Below are 23,393 nucleotides of genomic sequence, written 5' to 3'. Positions count from 1 at the left end.
TTAAAAAAAAAAAAAAAAATAGAAGAAAAGAACGCAAAGCCGAGGTATCATCGGCTGTTCGAATATAATGTCCATTGTCGTTTAATCACATGCAGTGATCGTGGGGACAACAGCGGGCGTATAGTAGGTACCTACGCAACCGGAGTATCATCATCGTGACGTTATAGTACAATCGCGCGGGAGAGTGCACGATGCGGTGCGATGCGGTGCGGCGCGCGGTGCGGTGCGGCCGATCCCGCGGCGTTTTCAATTGCATTTGCAGCAGGCGTGACGGACCCTGTACGGCAAAGTTGGCGGACTAAACGCGCGCCCGGCGCGAACTGGGGCAAACCTGGGGACGAGCCGCCCGTGAACGCGAGGGATGTATGAATGTAGGCGGTGTGTGCGGTTCGCGTAGGTGGGGCTCGCGGTATCGCCATGTGTGACGTTTTGCAAAATCCGCTCGATTCGCGAGCGCGGCGTATATACGCGGGACAGAAGCTTTCGGAGCTATCCGCCGGCGATTTATGCTACACCCGTGCGCGCCGAAAGCTATCTGCGATCGGTTAACCGACCTGCCTTTCTCTCTCTCTCTCTCTCTTTCGCTACATATGCATATAGTCCGCTGCTGATTGCCAGTACGTAACGTATGTACGTACGCTGGTATTTAATACACGCTCTCTCCTCTTTATCCCGGCGTATTTGCGTGCTCGATTACGCGGGCTGATCCGTTGCGCCGATAACAAATGTTTAGCAAAATTTTAGTCAATTAACTTACGCACGCGCTCGCTAACTTTGCGATAACTTGTGCGCTCGCTTTGCGATAGTACTCGCGCATTCGCGTGACCGTAGTTATGGCGCGTTGCAACATTGATATCACGTTGCATCGGTTATAAAAAAAAGAATTGTATATATACTTTGATGTATTTTTTGCAGAAAAAATATCTTGTATTATATACTTTTTATATCTCTTTTATTTGCTATAAATCTTTTTTAATTGATAGTTATGTCATATGTTGCAAAATTGATCAATATTCCCTAAAGATAAAAAGATTGTAGTGGCAATATCTATGTAATATAACAACAATCAAATTTGTTAGATTCAAAGGTCTTATTTGCGATCAATGAGCATTGTGGAAGTTTAGGGGTAATTGACTTTAATGGAGAATTCAAAGATCGATTGTTATATCGATATATCTTATTTCGCTGACATACTGGAGCCATGTTAAACGAAGATCGAACTGATATATTCACTGCTTTCTATCAATCATAGAAGATCGTAACAATCGCATATATACCACATATGTATATCTATGTATAAATCATATATGAACTAGATGCGTGCTACACATATACGCAGTAATATATAGCGAGATAAACAAAGCAGTAAGCTAATCAATTGTCGATTGTTTCATCTTTCGCGAAATAAATGGGCGAAAACTATTATTAAAGTCGAGTCATTCTCACAAATAAAATGAATATACGGAGCGTTGTAATCGTGTTTCCTTTTTTCGAAGAAGAGTGAAATTTTTATCATATGGTAATATATCACTTTTAATGAGGTGTTTCATTGATCCACAATATTCAGGTCAGACAAAGATTATATTATATGATTTAATAATGAAGTTTCAAGAGTAATATTAAGAAGACAGTTATTCTAACTGCTTTCTGACAATTTCATTTTCATTTTATTTTTTTATATTGCAAATATCACATTATATAGATTAATGCATACAGAATCTACACAATTTCACGTTTATTTCATTATCCTAAAAATTTTATCGACGAGCTATATGTATATAAATTCTCTAAGGAGACCAAAGGACAACTCGCTCTTTGTTTTGCGTGATTCGTATATATATATATATATATATATATAGTATATTATATCGGTATATTTAACATATTTCACTGATCCGATTTTGCTAATTCTATCACGTTCTGTTACTCTATGATATTCCAACTTTCCCACCTAGTTAAATTGCAAATGATTACACTATGGGATAAATACCCCAGTAGCTAGCCAACAGCTGGCGTCTAGGGTTAAATCGACTCTCATCGTTTATGATACCACCTTTCGAGAGCTCGAGAAACTTACCCGCTAATAAGCGATCGTACTCCGTATACATATACGGTAAAGCAACTCCTCCGTTGTATGGTCGCTTTCGGTGAGAATTAGCGCGGGCCAATAACGCGACCGTCAGAAGTTTCGCAACGCGCCGGAAATGAGCGACGTGGAGCGCCGCGTATGCAAATCGCGAGGGTTCATCGCCTCAGACTCATCGTCGGCTAAGATGGCAACGCGCGATCGATCGGTGCAGATCGTTACAGCGGCGCGCAGTAGTAAACGCACTCCGACCCCGACGATCTTCTCTACGCGAGCGGCATATTGCATCCTTACCCGCATTCAACCCCGAATACTGTCTACTGGAATTCCACGAGATGTTCAGGGCTCGTCAGTTCCCAGTCTATTACTCGTTCTCTCTCTCCACGTTCCCTCTGCAGCCGCACCTTAAGTGTCTGGCACATTGCTTATACGACTCCGTTCGCTCCTTACGACCCCGTACGATCCTTGTATTCTTCCATTCTCCCGAGTGGCTCCCAACGACCCCTCATGACTTCGTGATTCGTCATTATTGCTCTTTCTACGCGATAACACCCTCCGTTTCGTAACCAAAACGCGCCGGAGACTCCGGAATTCCATTCCGCGGAAACATTCCATCGCTTTTATGGCATATTTTGTATTGTGAACCAAGTAATTAAGTTGCTACTTTTGTTCTCTCCGACTTCTTTAACGTTTGAAAGCATCCGCGTTATTTCGAAAAAGATAGTACGAGTATATTATAAAGAATATCGGTTAACTGATCGATAACTGATTGCTTCTGTTGAGTTTACTTTAAATTTTACGAGTCAAGTTAAATTAATGCCGTCTCTAATTATATTTAACTGACAATTATTAGTAATTTAGTTTATAAAAACCAAAATTTTGTGTAACTGCATTATTAAACAATACAATAGGTATATCCATTGTGAATAATAAAGCCTTAATTAATACCAAAACTCGTAATGCAACGTGTGCTACTTAAAGTCTGCTAAATTAAACATTATCTCATTAATACTGCAGGGTGATTTTCTTCCCAGAAAATTAATACTGAAAGATCAAACTGAAGGTATCAAAAATTCATCATGTTTACGCAATAATATTAAGCGTCTGATTAATCGTTTACTTTTTCACTTGAAAATCAGTCTTGAGTAATTTAAGTCGGATTGTAAGCTTTGAAAATAAAAGCTTTGTAAATCTTCTCACGTTTGTGCAACGACCTGGTACAGTGAATGTATTTCTGTTAGAAATCGTCTACGCAATAAAAAGTACGCTCAGACGCAACACTGAAAACACTTCTATTTCACTTTTGTTCGACGTTGCGAATATTTTCTCTATTATTCGATACCATTCGTAAGGTAGTCTCGCCAACAGGCGGGAATCGTTGCATCGCCGAACGTTCGATCAAATGTTCATAGGCAAATGGAGATTTAACTGCAGTAAAGAATAGAGACCTTTGCGGTATGTAAATCCTATCTAGATTTCAATTTCTGACATTTGTCGGAATCGAACGAATAATTTTAGACGTTTTGAAGATAACTTTTTAACGTTCCAACAAAAACATGTTAAATTGATATCCTGCTTCTGATAAGAGATTTAGAATTTCAATATTTTCGTTATTAATAAAAACTTTTCTACAGTTTGCTATGCTTGAATCCTTTTTTGTTTACAAATTTACATTCTTTAAATTTAAAATTTATAAAATTATATACTTAAATATCTACATAGATATCTTTTATTAAGATTTATTAGAGAAAATTCTAGGTTATATTAGGTTTAGCATACGAACGATAATATGAATAAGAAATAATGCGCATGTTTGAAAACGGTCGATAGATATAGTTAAGATATGTAAGGTGTTGATATCTAGACACAACATGTGCGTGTATAAAAGAATGGACTCACTTCTATTTAAATTGCAAATGTAATTCCATATCTTGAATATTTTATATTCTTTGGTATCTACAAAACGATCTTTATTTTTGTAAAATAGAAAAATATTACGGTATATAGCGAAAACCATAATATAAAAGAAACAATATTCAAGTTAGACAAATTTACTCGGAAGTAAAAGAGTAGATTAAATAAATTGACGCAAAACTCTTTTTATGTAAAAATGTCTTAAAATTTCGCGAAATGTAGAATCGAAGCTAAGTAAAAGTAAGGATACAATTTGGTAATAATCATATATTTATCTCATTGCTCGAATTACGCGAAATCGAAGAAAGAGACATTTAAAATCGAGAGTGAGAGTTCAGACTAGAAGCATTAATGCCACTTGTCTATCTAGAATTCTCCAACACGCTACTTGCAGAAAGACGACGAGCAAAAAGACGACTATAGAGATACAGAGAAACAAGATGCGAAGGTAGAATAGCACTGAACCCTGAAGTAGTCCTGTCGCGGAAGTGGTATCCCAGAGATGGAGGGTGCCGGTGGGCACACACTCTCTCCAGAAAGTGTCACCTAAAACTTTGAATCTCGCATCTCCCGCCTACGAGGCTGCGAGATGTTGAAATCCCTTGTCTCGTCTCGTATTCTCGTATTTGAACATTTTCCCGTTCTGTCGCGTTTTCATCTCTTTCGCGTAGCGGTCCTCAAAGTTTACTCGCAAATTTCTATCACGTTGCGTTACTCGGTGATCGTCGAAAACTTGCAATTCTAAAGCAACAAGCTTTGTAATTAAATATTTGTATAACAAAGAGAAGTTTACGCGATATTCGTAATTGAATATCATTCGAGAAGAGCAATTTATAATGTATAAAGGAATATTTATTTAAAATCGAGATTTATATATAAATGTTACGTGTTTATTTATAAAAGAGTTATTTTCTTATATATATTGCCATTAAAATGTATGCGGTTGCAGATTATTTAAAATAAACAAACGTTTATTTATATTTTTTCAGAGAAAAATTGTGACAGCAAGTCTTTTTTAATCAATTTGATTTTTCTATCAATAATAATATATTGTTTACTTTGTATGTATTTTTTTATTGGAAAAAATTCCTCAGATATATATTTCGGTTTAAAAATAAATTTACAATCTCACTAATTTTAAATTATTTCCAATCTTTGTCATTAAAGTGAAAATCGTGTACTAATATACAGAGCTCGGGTAATAAATACGCAAGATAAAAAGAGACTCTGTTGGCTTTTTCTTGGCCGTGCTCCAAGATTTCTCGCGGCCGCGTTTCCATTTCGCGATCTACGATTTACCTAGCGTGAGTTCCGCCGCGCTATGGATTGTTTCAGGGCGTTGTTTCCACGTTTATGGAACCTGCTTACTCTGTCGGGTTTCGCTTTACTGCCTCGTGCCAGGCCATTAGCTGCCGTTTGGAGAGCATGAGATCCTCGCGGTAGCTGAATGAATTTGCGATGCTCTCGACTAATACTTCGTAATAATTATTCCGGAAGTGGGGCGATGTCCGATGCGACATGCTCTCGTTGAAATTATTGTATCTCGCCTCAATAAGCAACGAGAAATTATTTTATGTAATTTGGGTCTCTCATAATACAATAATATTTCAAATATATGTATATATATATATAGATAGAGAGAGAGAGAGAAAAAGAGAAAGAGAGAGAGATTTTATATATATATATATAATTCTCTATATTAATCTATATTAATTTTCAATTTAACTTTTTACGAATATATAATCTATAAGTATCAAATGTTATTTTTATTTTTAATAATTACATTATTTGATCAATGTTGTTTAAATTTGAAAATTACAAGGTATTATAATTTAAATAATATGAGTTATTTTTTATAAAAAAAATGTTTATTATAAGTATATATATATATATATATATATATATATATATATATATATATATACATAATATTTTTGCGCAGCAATATTTCAAATAATTTTTACAAAGGAATTATACACGACATTGAGATGAGGTGATAATATGCACGACAGGATCACAGGAAATTGTATTCTATAGTCATTACCACCTCAGGACATTGCGCGGCTGGGCCCTCCATCATTAAACCCATCAAACGACTCGCACGAACGCTCGCGTGAAACCGGTCGAAAATGCGGCGCGTTGGGGCTAAATGTAGTCGCGCGCAATCGTTACCCTCCATGTGTACGCTCGAACGCCCGACTTCTATATCCCGTCATAACCACGTCGAAATTACGCGGTCCTTTTAATGAACGCGTAGGTATTATATACCCTACGTACCTTTTACGAGTCCATTCCTCCTTTCTGTTCCCCGAAACGGGCGTACGGGCTATTTACAGGCATTTCCAGAATCTCAAGCTCTGCAATATTTCCGCTATGGAGAAAGGACTGATATAAATTTTCTACAATTTATCAAAGAGAGAAAAAAGGGAGAGAGCATACACAAAATTTCACCCAGTTATATAAGCGACGAGTGTCACGACAGAAAGTTTCTTAGGAATTTAATAGAATTGTGTGTGAATAATTTGTTTGGCCTTATTATGGGATTTATGCTTAATATTAACCGTTAGTTAAATAATGTGGGATGTGATACATTCTATGATAACTGATTCAACTCTGCCTTATTGTTGCTCTTTTATATAAGATTAAATCGATAATACTTCCATTATAATTTTCATATTAATAAGAAATGTTTGCGTTTTACTTTATAATCAAATCGTCAAAATTTATGTAATGTGTTATGTTAATTAAAGAATTATTTTTTAAAGATATTTTAGAATGTTTATAAATAATTTGACTTAATATAAATTTTTTATATATTTAATCAGTATATATGATGTCATATTTTAATTTCGAAGAAACGTTTAATGTCTCGTGAGAACAAAAATAATTCGAGTACCGTTGATCTACGAATGAATTCAACCAACGTTGAGAAAGCAATATATTTTTAATTTGAATTTTATATTAAGCTTTTTCTTCATCGTCTCTAAAAGTTTAAGAAATTTTACAGTATATTTTACATTTTTAAATCTCCTCGAATTCATGTGACGTCTATATGCGCTTGCGCTGTCAATGGTGGCGGTATGTTGAAAAAGTCATTTGTAAGAGCAACGATTCTTTTGTTCTAAGTAGATAATACCTTACACATTCTACGAGCGAGCAATTGCTCATTGCTGGCAGACGACAGAGGAAAATAGAAGGCGGGGTTGGACTGGTTTGGGAGTAAAGAGGAAAAAGAAAGGCGCGCTATAGAACGACGGCTGTGTTACCTCGAGCGATAAACTCTGGCGGAGTGATCCTCGGGGAAATAAAGTTCCGGAATGGTAGCAAAGAGGTGCTCCACCTTTGCCGTCGCGGCCGGTCCTGCCTTGCTTGACCTCCGGCAAATCGCGTGAGGAGCATCGGCCTCGTTGGCTTTCTCTTACATCGCGATTACAAGTGACGTTTGTACAAGCGTTAGTACGACGAGACTTGACTTTTTTGTTAGAATTTAAAAAAGAAATCGTAGAAAAATATGTGTGTGTGTGTGCTTTTTCGCGCAGAGAATCGGTGGCGGTGAGTAAGATAAATTCTGGAGAAACGTTCTGGATGGATTATTTATTAATGTAAATTTAGGGAAAAAAGATATATAATATATTGCACTAAAATATAGCACAACTATAAGTTTAAAATATTTATTACGTTATATAAAAAAAGAAAATATATATATATAATCCTGACAATACTTTATTCTATTTAAATTTGAGAATGCCTTTGCATATTGATTAGACAGTTATAGATTCTTTTGTCTATAAATAAAATTTATTCTTCTGCAATATATCTTCATAAATTTCTTGCAACTACGAATTGGAAACAATAAATATTTTTCTTTCTTCGAAAAATATAGACGTTTATTTGAAATTGTCATTTCATCTCTTATAAAGAATTCAAAGGGACTCAGAAAAACAATTGTGTAAATTTTAATTAACCCCTGATAGAACAATTTCTCAATGAAGATTTGTGATGATTAAAAGCAACTCAGATCTTCGTCTCGTAGATCTTTGTATCTATCGAAAGTAAGGAAAAGTTAATAATGTCTTATATAATTAATTACGTTTTTACGTTCAATGTATTTTCCCATTATCTCAAAGGTATTTCTAAATGAATCTTAAAGTCCCTTTTGAGCGTTTATTTTGACACTGTATATTCTGAACCAAATTCAAAATTAAAGTCTCAAAATGAAACGCGGTTCTTTCATTTTAAATACGAATAAAATGAATACTGTCGAACTTTTGAATTGAACCGTCTTCATAGCGGCGAACTACGGATATCATAGTCAAGATTGTAAAACTGATTTGGACGTGCGAAGAGATTTAATAAATTTTTGATATCTTTATAATTGGGAAAGATGACGACCCCGGAGGGTCAATCTCGATCAATCCAAAGGAGATTTCCGGGCTCATTGGCGTTATTCCTTTATAGCTTCATCTCCGTCGTGTTCATCGAGGCGGAAAAGACCCCAGAGAAGCAATGTTCTGTCTTAGAGACGGGAGGTCTCGTCCTCTATCCATTTCGACCCTCCGTGATGCAAAATAGAACTCAAATGAAAAGTCACGGAGCCGGAGAAAATGCGATTCGTCGCGTTGATTCCTCGTCGCGAAAATATTTGCGGACATGAGCGAATCAAGATCCAAATGCGAGAATTAAGCGAATAGATTTCTTCAAATGTCGCGGAAGACCGAAATAACTTTGTGGGACAATTTTATTTCGATATACATATTTTATCTTATTTGGAGAAAAAATGTAGAACGAATAATACATGAGCAACTCTATCCAAATCGATTTGTGTACAAATCCTATATAATGACGATAGTTCCATTAGATTGCAATTTTCCGTGATAATATTTGCTGATATATCATGCAGATTGCTAGTCAAATACGAGCCACAACTTGTGAAACGAGCATGATCTGGCATGCAATTGTATCAGAGTATAAAATGTTTTTTTTTCTTAAATTGTCAAAAGTATGAACTAATTTATTATGCTTAAGTCTTCAAACTTTATCATACGAGGAGTTAAGCGACCTTGTTTACGCGGCACTGTTGCACGCGCATTATTCAGAAGCTAATGAATATTTCTGGTATGAAAATTACAGTGGTTTCGTCGCGCTACGCTATATAAAGTCGCGCTGTTCATTATCTCCGTCGCTTATCCAGACACGGTGATATATTCCATGGGCGCATATATCGGCTAATGAATATCCCATACCAAAGCGGACGCGGCGTGCTATATTAATTACTCCTCATCGAATTAATATTCCGCATTTATAGCGCCGTGCGAGAAATCGGCGACTTCCTTCTACGCGCGCTAGCTTTCGCGTTCGTGCTCATGCAGTTAAAACGCGACTCATTACGGCTGCAACAGCGGCAGCACTAGGCTCGTATATCAAACCGAGGAGGCCACTTGTATATAATTCATCCGAAGCGCGCGCGCGCGATGTTTCTCGGTCGCTGTGCTTTTACGGCACGCAGTAAAAACAAAATGACCCGCTGCCGCACGATATCCCTGGCATTTGCATAAGGCGTCGAGAGGCCAAACGAGAGAGAGCCGCGTCAAATAAATCCTCGTGATTTATGCGCCCCTGACGCGTCCTTGAAACGGACGTGTCGCGAAGAAGAAACGTCCGCGAGTAAGGTGGACCCACTCGAGAAAATTCCCGGCTGCTTATCAGCGCACTTTCCCGGGGATTCCCTATGCTGTATCCTTATCAATCACTGTCCTCCTGCCACGACGTACCGGTGACAGGGCGTGGACACATTATCCTTACTTATATGATCCGACGTTCCCGAGATATGTTGCAGCCTAGCCTGGGACGGGCTTGAAGACGATTCGAGACGCCCGGGAACAGAGAGATAAGGCGTCGAGGGATCGAAAAGCGGAAAGAACCGAGAAAAGTGGAATAAGAGCACGGGAAAATTCATTTGTAATTACGGCTTTCGCGGATGGAACTTAAGAGCGTTAGTTTTCCGAGGAATATTGAAGACGAGGGATGAGAAAGTTGCAGTTAAAGTTCTTGAAAGAGATATCATTTTCTTGTCTAACTTCAAAGATAACTTATGACAAATTTTCTTTTCTAAAGTTTATATACTTCAATATGTGTATATATATATGTACACACACATATACGTATATATGTAATACGCATTCCTTCAAAGATTACGCAAATTTGACAATATAATAAACATATATACAGATTATTTCGTTCGTTTGACGATGCAGCTTCAAATACTTTTGCTGCAACGTTATTAAATTATTAATTTTGCATAATTCCAACTTTTTTACCGTTACATGCAGAATCGCTGTTCACGGAAGACAGCTGTCAATATATCCAAAGTATACGAAAGTAGATAGCGTTATCCTCGGTGGGTCGTTGAACGACCCTTGTTTAGATCCGTGGTGGGACTGGATTTAAAGTCAGAGAAGTGTGAAAGAATAGATAGAGAAGAGACGAGGGAATTCATACGTATTATATACCCCACCTGGGAAGAGAGTGTGTCAGACGGAAAGATATGTGCGATAAGGAAGACAAACGACGAACGATAAAACGGCGGATGGCATCCCGGGAATCGTCCCACGCGGAGTCTGATCGTTATTAATGAGCGAGGTGTGTCGTTATAGGCTTATTATCCGGCCGTTCTAATTAAATTGGATTAGCGCAATGAAGCGTACTATGAAATTCTTGGTAAAATGGTCCCACTACGACCCTGCTGCTGCACCCTGCAAGCTCGACCCGGACGCGACACGCGGCGTTGGCGAACGCGCGATAACACTTTTGACGAATTCGATTATATATATACATATATATATATATATATATATGTAGTATGTAACGCGCATGATTATTAGCGCGGGTCTTTCATTTAACGCGTTCAGACTAATTTCTTCGCGCACGAATCGTCAGAGATGTTATTACTGAAAGCATTATTATTCGCGTTATTAGCGTTATTGCACTAGTCGAATATAATAAGACGTGTGTGTGTTTAAAGCTCACATTTGCGCAAACGTATATGTACAAATATATGGTAATTTTACAGTCCGTCCTCGACGATGGAAATTACCCACAATTATGAAATCTTGTCTATCCTCCAATTGCTATTCTCCTCTCCGAGCTTCCCGGAAGCTTTAATCGTGGAGTTTCTACAACTTTCATGATCGATCGGTTTAAATCGACGTCATGCGCGCGCCAGATGTTCACTCTATTCGCTTATTAATCTAACGCCGAAAACGAGAGAAAGCGAGACAGAATAATGTTTTGCAGATGACAACTCCCAAAACGTTAATGGAATTCGCAATTCGGCGTATATACGCGTAAATGCATAAATGTCGTCCTAAATTAACGATAAAGCGGCAAGAATGCGGTTAATTGAGGCAAGGATTTGTAAATAGATTAAATGTATGCATTGCTAGGAGGCAAAACACGTACGGCGCGAGAAAGGACGATCATCGATCAAGAAAAGTGAATGGTTGGATTTAATTAGAACATCCTAGTCGTCTCTTTCGCTGACGAGTCGGTAAATCGCTGCCTCTGGCGACTCTCATCCGTCCTTAATTATTCAGACCGACTATAATTCACGTTTTAAGCGTGCCAGAAGTGATAATTGGTGCGAAACTAATGTAAAGTTTGGATCGTCGTCGTCGGAAGGGCTTTTCGCGCATGTAGGTCGTTTTGTAAAGAAGGGAGGAGCGATATATCTATCTACCTATCTATTTACGCAATTTGCGAGTTCACGAAAGTGTTATCAAAACGTTCGATAGAGAAAACAAACAGAACGACAGGTCGGGAAAGAGAGGTATTTTCTTGCGAAGGTCGCGACAATGACCGCGCGAGAAATGCCGGGGATTAAATCTTGGAAGAAGCGACGCGCCGCGCCGCGGCGTTTATCTATGTAACTTTTGCTTTTAATTAAGCCGAAGAAGTTATCCGGTGTTTTGCCCGCGCCGCTGTACTAATTCCGACGTATTAACATCTCCGTGCTTTTCCAAACGACGAGCCGCACGGTTGACGCGAGCGGTTAATTAATATCCGCGATTACAGTCGGCAGGCTTAATACGCTGTTTTACTCGCCGATCTTCGTGACGCGATTAAGTGCGGTTGTTTTCGCGGTTTTCCGAGAGACGTCGCAAAAGGAAAAAAATTTCTCTGATTTCGACCCGGATTACGAATTTTGCCGCGTCGAATCTAAAATAGTACGAATACACGATGATAATATAAATGTTAAACGAACGTCGTCGCCGAGCTGAAAGAGCAATATTGTATATTTGATGTTGTATTTGTACAATGGCTATAATAGCCAGGCAATGTCATTAAGCGATTCGTTGGTGCATCGGTGCATTAACCCCGCGTGGTTGGATCAACGTGACCAATTTATCTCTATTTCGTTGCGACAGCAATGTCCTATTTTTACGCACAAACGGTTTATTTGATCCTATATATAGTACGTTTTCTCCATTATCACGATATCATTAGTCAATTTAATGAAAGTTGTATTAAACACTAGTATAATGCGAAATATTTTGCTCACTACATTTCTCATGAATGATGAAACAACACAAATGATCAAATATTAAGTATACACTATTTGCACATAAATAATAATAATACTAATAGTAATAATAGTAATTAAATAGAGAAATTCTTTCTCTTTCAGTATAATATTATTAAACATTAAATATGCGTAATTAATCATTAAATATTTGAATCGCTAAAACTAAATATAATTTTTATAATTCACAATTTCAATTTTAATGACATTTTTTCAACTTTAATTACAATCAGAATTATTGTTTGTTTTCACAATGTTTTAGTCGAATAACATTAAAATTATTTGATTCAAACTTGTGAAATGTTATTTTACGATTATAATATATCTATAATTATAAACTGAGCGAATGAAAAATTAGTTTACATATTTAATAATAGCGCACGTAGAGAAAGATCGCCAATTTTTCAGTCGTATCGCGAAATTGCAACGTACATTATTTCATTGCGTCCTGATTGACACAAGATTTAGAATTATTGTTGCAATTGCAAAAAATTCTCAGTATACGTGCGATATTTCCTCACTCTTCGTTTGCTTGTTCTCGTCGTAATAACGCGCCAGCGTCGTTAATTTCAATCTCGAATCTCATCTTTCGACGCTTTTAACTCATAACTTCTCGTGACGCAGTTTTCATGTTCGCCGCAGACCGGTACCTCGGTGAAAGACCCCTCTACTCTGGGATTACTCCGGCGTACTACTTTTCCTCTCTAACACAATTTCGCTTCCTCGAGCAGGAAACATCCCGCGCGACAAACACCTTTGTAACGCGGATAAAACGCGTGTTAATTGTGCTACTCGTGAGCAAACAGTCGTAGAGTTGGCTGCAATTAAGATTCCGAACTTGCTAGTCGACGTTAATGGATATCTAATTTGCTCTCGTTCGACTTGCGGTCCAAAGACGATGATGGGTCACGGAACTAAGACAAAGAGATAGGAAGGAGAAACCGCCCTCACGGATAAGGGAGAAAACGGGCACGGAAGAGGAACGCATGATACAAGCGCAGTGATGTTCATTGTCCTGTCGCGAGAGTTAAGTTTTGGTAGAAATGACAGGTCGATATCGCGAGCAAAAACGTAAGACGCTTGGCGACGAGAGAGTGTGCTGCAGACAGGAGGTTCTTGTCTACGCTCTCGATAGTGGCTTGCGCAACTACGTAAAGTATACGTATTATGTAAAGGCGAAGTAGAAACAGCGTGTAAGTACCGGCAACGGAAATTGGAAACTCGTAAGTACATGACGCGGAGATTACGCAACGGGGATGGATTTGAACCCGCGGTGACAGTGACATTTTTCCTCGACATATCGGTCGAAATTATATGTATTCGCCGCGCGATGCGTTATTTTCATATACGTTAGATCGCGCACATTTCGCTTCTCTCTGCGTGTATACCGCACGTCAATATCAAAAATACATATTGAAATAATAATGATTGAAATGCGGTGTACATACATTATAAATGATAAATATTTTCTACAATTTTCGCAAAATATAACAGAAGGCGATGAACTAAATGACATGTATGTATTGTACTAATGATGTAATTTATTATTATTATTATTATATTTTATACACATGAGTATATGATTGATGCAAATAATATTAATTAGCAGAAAGACTATGAAATATTTTAGGAGAGAAGGGGAAAATACAATTATTTATAAAGTATTCTGAAATAATTAAAAAGATATGACGTTCATGAAAAAACATGCTAAAGGACATCGTATAAACTCGGCAAAGATATTACATGAAATATGACGAATATTATAAAAAGTGGTAATGTCTTTTCAAGTAAACACACACTCTGTGGTTATTATATTGACTGAGAGGGTCGAGTTGAGGGATATATGAAACATTTGGTTAAAAAACAAAAAGAGGAAAAAAAAAATATATATATATATATGCATGTATATGGAGAGAGGCGTAGAAGAAGAGGAGATCACTTGTCGACATACCGCCGCATGTAATTTCCTGACGATGTTGCTTAGAAGAGCAAAATGCCGAGGGGCGACTTGCAAAATTAACGTAACTACATCGAAGAGCCTCAAGCTCTCAAGCCTTATGCGACGAGCTTCATGTCTACGCTATAATCAATGGCACATCACAGCGGTACGAAAGCTTACTTTGCTAGTGCCGAAATTTATAGTGACCTGATTCACGAGGGCGCTATATCCGGAAACTTCATACAATCATGACAGATAACATAATAAATTACATTAAGAAGGTAGGGACGCATCAAAGGACGATGCGGTTAAATTAAGCAGCCAAAGTGAACTGCTTTCGTGATGCACATCTTGCAGCCACCCATATATTTGGTAGACGCCTCGAGTTTATTGTTAGATATTGTCGGAAAAATTATGAGTTGCAGCGAATACTGTGAAAGGCAAAATAAAGTAGATATGTATTTAGATTTTAATATGCGAGAGGGTATTTTTCATAATTTAAAATTTGCAGAAAATCGTGTGATATTGATAGTTTTGCAACGTTAATATTTGAATGTTACAAAATTTTATATTTGCGAAATGACATAGCATACAAACCACATCTTAAGTTTACTATTGTATTTTGTAGTATTTCATTAGTTCTGATTTTAATTACGATGCATTTCATAGTAAAAACAAGAAAGGCAAAAAGTATTATATTTCTAATTTATGAAAATGTCAAGGTAGCTGACATATAATTTATTAAAATGTTCTATCTGAAGGATAAACGGTAGCTAAAATATTGGATTAAAACGTGAATGTTTGCTACGATATGAAAAATGTACTCGCACCAAAAATAAATAGTACATAAGTGTTATTGTTAGTTTTCGTATTATTTTCTATAATAAGACAAATTATCTTATTGTAGAAAAGAAGCAATCAGTCGGAAATTAATAATCACTCTAGTTATCTCGCTTATGTATGTGCGCTTATATCAGATTAATAACAGTAAAATCAACGCGATACCAGAGAAACATTAAGACTTTAACCACGCAAGCGATGCCTGTGTGATGATCAATGGCACGTCATGCGCCGTGTTAGAGGCTTATCCATTCGCATAGTCGAGATTTATAGCAATATAAGTGCCCTTGACTTTTGAGCAATAAACGGCCTTTACACACAAATCCATATTTTCTACAATTTACATATCATGTCTTTATGCTAATTAGAGTTTCATTATACCTGAAATTATATATATATATATATATATAATCTGATATATACTTAAATTAAAAAATTAAACATAGAAAATAAAACTTTCGATGTGAAAACTGTGATAAATGATTTCATTCGTTTAAATAACGACAACATTGAATATTAATGATTTTTGGCATTGACAATAGCGAAGATTAACGTCTATAATTCGATATATTTCACGGTAGGAAAACGAATTGCTTGGTTGTAGTAGCTTTGAGAATGCAACGCGCGTCGACAGAAAGCTTTGTAATTCGTCGATACTCGGAGATCTGTGGAGAGTCTAGAGTTTGATCGGGTTTGTAGTGACCCGAATTGGACACGATGAAAATTCCTTTCAAGATTTTAATCGTGACAAATCGCTCTGTAAAGTGGATAAGAGTGTCGAGGACTTTTTAATCGAAGTAGACGAATGGCAAAAATCTAGTATGCTTATGATTGAATAACCCCAACTTCTGATACACTTTGCGCGATTACGAGTTCTGTATGCGGAATGCCGTAACACTAGTTTCAAAGTCTTAATAGCTTTACGATGAAATAGCGAATGATAAAATTTCTTATAGGTGCCATGGGAGTTAACGAAAGTTGCGCGATCGCTTAATGGCTGAAATAGAACTGAAATTGATGGCTCTTGGCTTTACATCGATTATAAAGATTAATATTTGTTGAAATTAGTTTTCATAATTTCGTTATGCTCTTTCTATCATCTATATATATATATATATATTTACGACTTTACCGCTCTTGTATTTGCTTTAAATGTATAGAGAAAACAAATATGTCTTATTTTTATTTATTACGGAAACTGTGTTTAAAACACATTTTTATATCATCGAAAAATACTAATCCGCAGTGTTTGAAAATCACATTTACATATACGACCTATATCCTTTCATCGAATTGAAATCACAAAAATTGCTTTAATTTTAATCGCGCACGATTCCAAAGGTGTTTCGCGATTGTGAATTGAAATTAAAAATATATGTAATTCTGATACACTTTGTAAAAAGATCTGACTCCACAATGAAAAAATAAATTTAACAAAAGAGATTAATACATTTAATCAAATATTTCGACCTAGATCCAAATTTGACACAAGTATGATAGAAATGCGATGAAAAATTGATATAAGATATCGTGAATCTTATTCATTCATTTATTTCAACAATTTTCTAGATATAATTCTGCATACAAATTTCCATAAATCTCATTTCTCTTCAGCGTGTGTACATGTAACCGCCTCGACTCGATAAATTCGTAATCGCGCAATTCTAAAATAGAGAATACGAAAAGCGTCGTACGCTACGTTGCTACGGAGAATCGTGAAAAATAGTTCTTTGGGACTCACTTGCAGCGCGGGAATGTGGTACACGGTTGACCCTCGGCGAGATCACCTCGCGTCACGGCAGGGATGTTCTCGGGCGGACGATCGCCGACGAGCTCGTCGCGCACAACACCCGCGGACCCGTGTCGGCCGATCGCGCGACACCGGAATCGGCGATTCAACCCTCTAACGAGGGTTGCAATCGGGGACGCATGATGTCCCTCGCACCGGGAGCGATTCGAGATTCTCCGGTTGGTCTCTAATGATCGTCGTAGATCAGTCACCGTGGACTTCGCGATCGCGCTGATTAATTATAAACCGCGTACAACGTGTAAACGACGCGAGTCTTCGATATCACATCTACTACTATAATATGGTCACTGCACCCGACGTCGATGCACTTCTGGCATGTCACACTCGTAAAACTCCCACTGTGCTCGCAGATTGTCGCGTAACACCTCCGAGAGTAATCACACTATCCTCCTCGAAGATAAATCACACTCAGTTTTCCTTTCCCGGCCAGCTGCTCCCGGACGAGGGAGAGTTTCTCTTCTCTCGCGAACAAAAGTATGTCACTTGAGTAAGTAACCGCGCGCGATCAAACCGTCACTATACGGTGTAGCCCGGTGAAGGAACGCGATCCGGGTTACCGATTCGCGCGCCGCGGATGGCCTTTCTTCCGAAATCGACGATGAGAGGATCTCGAAACGACGGAGTCGCGCAGAGGGAAAAGGCAATCGCCCGAGGCAATAAAAATATTGGCGATACGTCACGAATCCATGCACGTATACACGCGAAATATGTATATGTGTGTGTATATATATATGTATACATATATATATATATTATAGATATATATATATATATATGCACGTGTATATATGTATGTGTGTCTTGTATGTGTGTGTGCGTGCGTGCGTGCGTACGCGCGCGCGGTTATCAATTTTTCGCGCTCGCAGAACGCACACGCGAGGGGGCACAACCGACACGCATCAGCCCTAGGAGAGACCCTTAGGCCGGATCCGCGGAGTTTCCTTTCACCTCGATTTTCGGTCCCTCGCCACCCCCGCGTTGCACAGGCGCGAACCGCTTTCAGAATTTCCGAGGGTCGGGCGACGCGCACGCGGGAGGGAGTGACAGCGAGGGAGAGCGCTGCCGTCGGGGGTGGGAGCACTGGAGGGACAGTGCTGGAAGTGGAAAGGACGGAGTACCGGGTGGTAAGAGTAAATCGCAAGGTGGCGAGCCTTGGCCTGGCGCTCGAGAAGAAGAATAGACTCTCGACGCACAACCGGTTACACCGGTTAGGCCAGACTACCACCGGGATCTGCACGCCAGCGCAGCGACATCGGCGTCGAGAGTAGGGTGTCTTCTCGCGCTGATGACGATATCGTAATTGTGATAGTGCTGCCCGTTGTTACCGCTGTCGCTGCTGCTGCTGCTGTTGTTGCTGCCGCCGCCGCTGCTGCTGCTGCTGCTGGGGTGGTACGGATGTAGAGGGGATGATAAGGAGGGATGGAGGGTTGTAGAGAAGGGGGATAGTAGCGCAGGCGTTTTGGTGCACCGACGCATTGATCCCTGGAATTCGTGGGGACGACGACGAGGGTCGAACGTGTGTCCACCCTTCGCGAGGGAAAGAGAGAAAAAGAGCGAACGGGTTGGTAGAGAGCGTCGACTGTTCCACTCGTAGCCAATGTCCACACCTGCGGGCCGTGGACGAAGTCAGGATTTGATAGTGGAAGCGAGGTGTCATTGATTGCCTATCGTAGATCACTCGATTCGTCCGTGGATCGGTTGACACGAGAAAACTGATATTCGGATCGATATTTATAATTCGGAGAGATTTTTCGATAATGTGTGATTAGATCTGCGAAGAATTTTATTGGAATGTCAAATGCGAATTACATTTTATACACACATTAGATGTTGAGAAATCCCCAGTTAAAAGTTTCTGCTATGGTTTTTTTTTCTTTTTTTTGAAATGTTTTGTTAAATAGAATGACATTGTTAGTAAAAGAAATAATAAGTAAAACTAGCGAGCTTGCCTTACGCAAGAAATAATTCCGAAAACGTTGAAATGAATTCAAGTTGTATAGAATATTTATATTGTTAATATTTGCAGAATGTAAATATACTTATAATATTTTCATATTTACTTTTTAATATACACATAATTAAATATTAATATAATAACTTAATAAAAAAGAATATATATATATATATGCAATACACACACACACGCACATATGTATATAATTATGTATATGCAAGTGTATGTATATACATGATATATATTTCGAATTAATATTTTTACTATTATATATTTCGGGGACATAAACTTTTATACTAATTTTATGAATTCTAGAATAAATACGCGTCTAGTTTTTAAATGTCGAGCTTGTTTCGTAAAAGTATGAAATATTACGTGGCAGACCGACACTTTTCTCAAATATTTCAAACATAGAATACAGAGATATACTCTGTTGATATATGTGTTATATGTTACAAACAAAAGATGAAAATAAGAAAGAAGTAACACAATGGAAAGTCAGACATAAAATTTATTAGATTTGTCAAATTTAAATTTTCTTAAAACATTCACGCACGTAAAATATTTTTTATGTGTTTAACATATCATATAACCAATCTTTTTTGTTATATTGATAGCAAATCATAAAATTTTAACAACCTGATACTTACAGTAATTTTGATGCATTACGAAGAATTATATATTTTTATTTATTTTATTAAATATATTTTTTATAAAAAAAAATTGTGTTGCGTTAAAAATTTTTTCTCTGATAAAATAACTTGAATAGCAAAGAATTAGTTTTTTTGCATGTGCTAATAAACAAGTTATTTCTAAATTATATTTTTCATAAGTTAGAAGATTACAGATTTTTACATAAAGTTACTTGTTTTACTTCTACAATTTTATTTTATAATATTATTACCATAGTTTTTATTTTATACACCTTTTCAAAATTGGTTTTATAAAATTGTATTTAATTATATGATTTATATTAAAATTAAAATATTGCTTTATAAGAAGTACCTAAATAACGTTAATTAAGTCATAAAAAAATAACGGGCGACGTAGTATAATATTTGCGACTCACAATATATGTTAAGATATACGTATATAAATGTATATTCGGCTGTGTATATTGTATATACACACACATTTGCCGGGCAAATAAAAGAGGTATCTCGTCTCGGTTGGCCGCGATTACTCGTTAATAAAAGAACATGGGAAAAGATGAAGTAAGAAAGAGCGAATTATATAAGAAAACAAAATTAGAACTATATGAAGAAGCCGTTCAGATATTTTATTGATTTTATAATTTTTCTAATGTATCGAAAGACTTTTTTTTAATCAAACAAATGGGGAGAATGAGAGTTTTTTTTGTTTTATCTTATTGTGTAAAAATCATTTATTAATTAAATTGCGCGAATTAAATTATTAAAAATTTCAAGATCTGAAAATTTATGCTCAACTCATTATTAAACTCACGTAGATCGAGAACGTTTCAGGCAATAAATTATATAATACTTTTTCTGATAAAAATAATGATCTAATAAGAATTAGAACTAGAATAGATAACTTTTTAAAATCCTTTACCGTACTTTAAAATATAAACGTTTATCTCATATATGTGTATCAATATATAGCTATATACATATATGTTATATTTTCTATTTTCAAACAAAGTATATATCAGTTCCTTTTATTTCAAGATATCAAAGTCATCTGCTTTATATAAAAATAGAAATATTTCTCAATATTACATTAAAAGTTTTGTATGAATGATTAATATTGTAAAAGAGATACATCTGAAATCACTTACAAAACTAAATCAATGAGATTTATATTTGATGTACTTGTCGAAGACCTTATTTAACAGGAAAAAATTATATTAGTTTATTCCTTTTTTTTGTTCAATTCTTTTCAATTTTTGTTATACTTACTATATTAACTAAAAAGGGGGATTAAATGTGACAAGAAGTTTCGATACATTTTCGGCGATTTTTGCGATCAGAACGATCGTCAAACGCGAATCATGATACCTCAGGCACCGACACACGTTCACGTATACATGTAACATTACTGTCATGAAATATTCAGTCTCAGTCTGCGTGCGGATATATGTAGCGTCGTTGAATAAATAACGAAGAAGATAGGGAATCCCGATTGGTTCATAACTCCCTTTCATCCTGGATTCTTTTGGTAGTCTTGTAACGAAAGCCACGCATCGAAGGAATATAAGAGAATAGAAGGGAGATCAGAGACGATTTACCTTTTTAAAAAGTTATAGATCAAAAACTTTTTTTGATGGATAAGAAGTTGCAAGAAGTCGGTTCTCTCGAGGCATATTATATTATTACTTTATATAATCTTATACATTGTGTATTATATATACAGGGTGTCTGACGTAAAGTATCACGCCGAAAATATACAAGTAGATCTCGTTATTTGGAGATGATTTTTCCTCAGCAAAAATGTCGAGGGAGGCCATCATTTTTTGGACGTTTCCAATTTTTATCATTATGTATCTTTATAACTGAGCTTTAAATTAAAATTTTATTAAAATAAATTCTACTTGAAATTAATTGGAGAATGTAATTTTGTTAATATTTTATTTTCACAAGGCTTAGTTTGCGAAAAACCCTTTATTTTCAATCGTTTATAACTCGAAAATTATTAATGCTTCTATATTTTTGCTGAGGAAAAATTTTCTCTAAATAACAAAATTTACTTGTATATTTTCGGTGTGACACCTTATGTCAGACATCCTGTATATATATATATATATATATATATAAAAGTAGAGAAAAGAAGTAGAGAAAAAACAGAATATATGTAATTTTGTTTTGAATCAAGTTTGTTACACGAACTATACAGACTGGTATCTTTTATACACGCAACTGCTCTCAAATCATGCTCGTTCTATTGATTTGGAAAAAGACAATAAAAAGAAACAGACAGAGGGGGTGGACTTGAAATTTGAAGATACAAACGGGTAAATAAGATCTCAGTAAGTGACGACTTTCCAGGGAGCTACAAGCTTTCCAGTCGCGTTGTTTTCTTCAAAGGAACGGAATAATAATTTTAACATTTTTCAAAACAGTCGTTTTCTTATTCTATCACATCCCATTCAAGAAAGGCGATAAAAGATACAATAATAAAAGCAGAATGTTAAATAAACTGCAAACAATAGATATCTATTTATGTGTCGAGAGTTGGTCTTGCTTTATTCAACCAGAAAAAAACAGTGTACTTATATCAACCAATTTAGATAGTTATTTCTAACGATATTTTGAATGTAGTAGGTGCTCAATTACGTACAGGTTTTTTGTCAATTTCTTTCATAAGAGAAATGAATTGTCCTTATACATATATTATTTCTAACGATACTTTGAATATAGCTGTCGCTCAATTATATCTATTTTCTTGATTACTTTCACGAGCGACTGCATATTTGTATACTATTTCTAACGATACTTTCTTTGAATGTAACTATCTCTCAATTATATCTATTTTGTTGATTACTTTTATACAAGAGTATAATGTGTTTATATATATTTCAAATACAATTAGACCTAACAGGAATAAATACAAAACTTGCATTTTTTTGTCTTTTTCGCGGAGGCAAATTAACGGAGATCTTTGTCTTAAAAATTAAAATAATGTTTAGATATCTTTGTGTGTAAAGTATATAAAGCTATGACTTCTAATTTTATTTTGTATTTTATGAAACAAATTACAATCAAATTAGCCAACTCATCAGAACTTTGAAACTCATCAAATTTCCCAAGCTTCATGTTAATTTCAAAAGTACATAATTGAACAATAAATATTCTCTTATGAGACATTGTATTATATATTTTACACACACGCACACACACACACACACAAATAGATTGGCCCCAATATTTCAATATTGAAAGTAGTAGGATGTGCACGTAAATGCGAGCTTGGCTTTGAAAACTGCGCTTTCGAGTGGCGTTGTTTCCTTCGAATTGTCGGAAACCTTATGATGTATTTGAAGGGAAACTCGGAAAAGTAGCCGCATAAAACGAGTGCACAGAATCTATCGTAGTAGCAACCGCTTTAAGAAATATCGGGGGAAAGTCTGTGGGTCCTCAAAGAATAGAATACCTCGGTTGTGCGCTTAAACGGGAAGAACGGGTACGAGCAGATACTCGATACCATTCCTCTGGATAAACCGAGCTTGAGTGCTGTGAATGCTTGCTGACTTTCCCAGAGCTACTCCTCTCTACCGTTTCTCTCACGACGCGTTTGCTGTTCCTGCGGAGGCTC

At 36.5% G+C, this 23,393-nt stretch overlaps 1 protein-coding gene across 1 annotated transcript in view; it reads right to left on the bottom strand.

Annotated features, from left to right (window-relative positions):
* dpr12 (defective proboscis extension response 12) overlaps positions 1 to 17,372 on the bottom strand; it is a 258,329-nt gene extending 240,957 nt beyond the window's left edge. The window contains exon 1 of the mRNA XM_029300488.2: positions 17,099 to 17,372. The gene's annotated coding sequence lies outside the window, so the exon portion shown is untranslated. The remainder of the gene's footprint in view (positions 1 to 17,098) is intronic.
* Between the last annotated feature and the right edge of the window lie 6,021 nt (positions 17,373 to 23,393).

This window comes from Nylanderia fulva, unplaced genomic scaffold, assembly GCF_048542155.1.
Source record: "Nylanderia fulva isolate GAGA-0341 unplaced genomic scaffold, ASM4854215v1 Scaffold14, whole genome shotgun sequence".
Classification (NCBI taxonomy): Eukaryota; Metazoa; Arthropoda; class Insecta; order Hymenoptera; family Formicidae; genus Nylanderia; species Nylanderia fulva.
This window is presented reverse-complemented; position numbering and strand designations above follow the sequence as displayed.